Genomic DNA, 3025 nt, shown 5'->3' with positions numbered 1-3025 from the left:
ATATGGAACTAGTGTTTGCTATTACGTTTTGTTATTTCTAGACATTAATGAAATATTAAAGCTTGTAACGTTAGGGTTGACTGTTATATTTACGTTTCTTTGCATAACCGGTGGCTGTATGTTATGCTGCTTTGCATTTACAGTAAGCGTACAATATAATATTAAATTACTACGTGTGGTATTTTCAGTTATTCATATTTATTATTTTTCAGATGGAAAATACTTTCCAAGACATCCGAAGATTTGCGGATTGCAAACTAAAATTAGAAGAAAAAATAACAGTGTGTATTCTATAGCATTTTTTAAATAATAAAATTTTTGTTTCGTATTGTTTTAATTGATTTTATAAATTTAGGTTCTGAATTTCATGAAAAGATTTGGAAAAGTCTCATTGAGACTTAGTATTGGCGATTTTTATAAAGTTACCAAGAGAATTCCTGTGAAAGTATTTATTTTTTTCTGTTATTTATTTGTAATAAATTTTCATAATTAAACAGTATTATTTTTGTTTTCAGATTGTTAGCGCTTTGCATTCTGTATTTTCAAGTCTTATGAAACTAAAAACTGTAACCTACGAGAGAAAAGAATGTATTCAATTTCCGTTTACTAATTCTACAAACTTTCTATAATATTTTATTGCCGATATAATTGTTTATATTATCACACTGTTAAAAAATTTAAAATGACTTAAATTTTTTATGATACATCACAATAAAGAGAATTTTAAATATTAATGTATTTTCAGATTATTTCTTTACTACCATAAAACTTAAACATTTTTGTAGGATATCTCTTAATATTAAAAATACGGTAGAATGTGTTTAATTCGGCAACAATGGAATCAGAGTACGGTCGAATTATCGAAAATTCAAAATTTTTGCTTATTTTTTTAAACGTTGTAGACATTGCTGAGTTTCTTACGCGAATTCTCAATACAGTCAAACCTCGAGTTTCGTACATCTTTTTAAAACTCTTTCCACTCTGTGGGCACTAAGACGGTCTCTTTATAGCAATCCCATTACGGGTTTGGCCAGGCCCACAATGCGGCGGCCGGGTGGTAAGAAATGGGAACCGAAATATACTCCCGAAAAATCCCCGGAATTTTTCGGGACCCGCGATCTGGGGACCCGGAAACAAATCTGGACAGGTCGAAACCCGTCCGGATTTGTTTCCGGGTCCTCAGAGAGGTAGGCTGCCACTAGATCTCTCGGCCATCCGGCCGTCACATCTCGCTTTTAAAAACAATTCGTTTTACAAACAAAATTTTGAACTCATGTTTACCCCGGTTGCCAAAAAAGCTACTCGGCAAAGCTTGCCATCCTCGATCAACTTTTTATAACCCTTCTGTTAAAGAAAGTCAACAGCAATCAACGACAGGATTACCAATTTAGAAGTTGGTGGCTTCAAGAAGTTCGTCAAGATACGAATCATCAATAATGTAGCTATTTAAATTATATTTCAATAGGCATGTCAGAGTCCATTCTCTATTTATAGCACTTTGTCGTAAGGTGTTAGTTTCGGTTTCGCTTGGCGTTGGAGACATTTTTCTTTTATTAGATATATTTACATATATATAAAGTGTTTAAAAGTTTCCATACATACAAAGGTTAAATGTAACTTTATTTATAAAACATTAAGATTTGTGTCAGTGGATTGACAAAGTAAGGCAACGAAACACATGGGTAGTCTGTCAATGGGGTAACTTCTAGCAAGACTTCCTATGTGGAAACTTGATTCTGTTTAGGTCAGCGGTTCCCAACCAGTGGTCCGTGGACCACCAATGGTCCGCAAGAGCTAAAATGTGGCCCGCGAAAAATTTAAAACTTTTATTTATTTTAAATTATTATTTCCATATTGATACAAACTGAATTTAATTTTTACTAAAAATGTTATGTTTTCTATTATAATGGTACTGTTAAAGCAAAAGTCTTGAGTTTAACGAGTACTTATATTAGAAGTTTTGATTAAAGTTTATTTTTCTTAAACCTTGTGGTCCCTGCTAACAACAATAGAATCAAAGTGGTCCCTGGTCAAAAGAAGGTTGGGAACCACTGCTTTAGGAGTTAGACAGGTAAAGAAAACTCACAACACTGCATGGTGGCCAGTCCACTGGTCAGGCATGATCCAATGACTGACTACTAGTGTTCAATGGGTTTATTTAGTGGGCTTGATTTGTGTCACTGTATGGAGACTTTTGGGACACTCTGTAAAATAAATATAGATGTATATACAGTATATATATAGACAGATATTGTCTTTATACACATTTTTGTGAATAAAATACAGCTGAAAACGTGAAAACATTTGGTTTTAGTGTCAGGAACCGACTAATCCATTATATAATTTTTCTTATGGAAAAATTTGTTTCGGTTTTAAAACAACTTTTAGGAACAAATTAAGCTCATAACTCGAGGTTTGACTTATGAATAATAGCGAGGTTGAAACCGAAGTTTTCAACGCGAAAACGTGTACGTCGGACATTCAGCGCCGCTTTCCTGTAAGCCTAGAAGTTTGACAATGGTGTTTGGAAAGTCAGTAGAATCATGCTCGACATTCCAAATGCCATTGCCAAACTTCTAAACTTACAGGAAAGCGGCGCTGAACGTTCGACGTACACGTTTTCGCGTTTAAAACTTCGGCCTAAACCTCATTAATACGCAGTAATACCTTGGTTTTTCGTTGACTTCGGTTTTCGTCGGTTGTCTCGGATTTGTCGGCGTGCCTATATGATATCGATATTAATTTTGCGAAAACAAAGGGCGACCCACACGTTTTCCTGCTTAGTGTGGCTTTGTGTGAGCATTACCCCACACGGCTAGTCAATCAATTCCATTGCTGTTTTTTCCTTTTAGCTTCATCATGGAAACAAAGTTTCCAAAGCCAGCAGCTCTTCGAAAAAGACCATGAACACGATCGATTCGAAGGAAACCATTGAAAAATACGAAAGCGGCATTAAAATTGCTGAAATCGGCCGCATGTACGGGAAGTCGTCATCCACGATAAGTTACATTGTGGCAAAAAAAGA

At 34.9% G+C, this 3025-nt stretch overlaps 1 long non-coding RNA gene across 1 annotated transcript; it reads left to right on the top strand.

Moving 5' to 3' along the window:
* Positions 1–209: 209 nt before the first annotated feature.
* LOC136975744 (uncharacterized) lies at positions 210–636 on the top strand. Its single transcript, XR_010880819.1, has 3 exons — positions 210–281; positions 356–445; positions 516–636. It is a non-coding gene; the product is annotated as an uncharacterized lncRNA (long non-coding RNA).
* The last annotated feature ends 2389 nt before the right edge of the window (positions 637–3025 follow it).

The sequence above is a fragment of the Centruroides vittatus genome, unplaced genomic scaffold, assembly GCF_030686945.1.
Source record: "Centruroides vittatus isolate TY-2023 unplaced genomic scaffold, ASM3068694v2 contig_109, whole genome shotgun sequence".
NCBI classification, from domain to species: Eukaryota; Metazoa; Arthropoda; class Arachnida; order Scorpiones; family Buthidae; genus Centruroides; species Centruroides vittatus.
The sequence above is the reverse complement of the archived record's forward strand: the minus strand, read 5'-3'. Positions and strand labels throughout refer to the sequence as shown.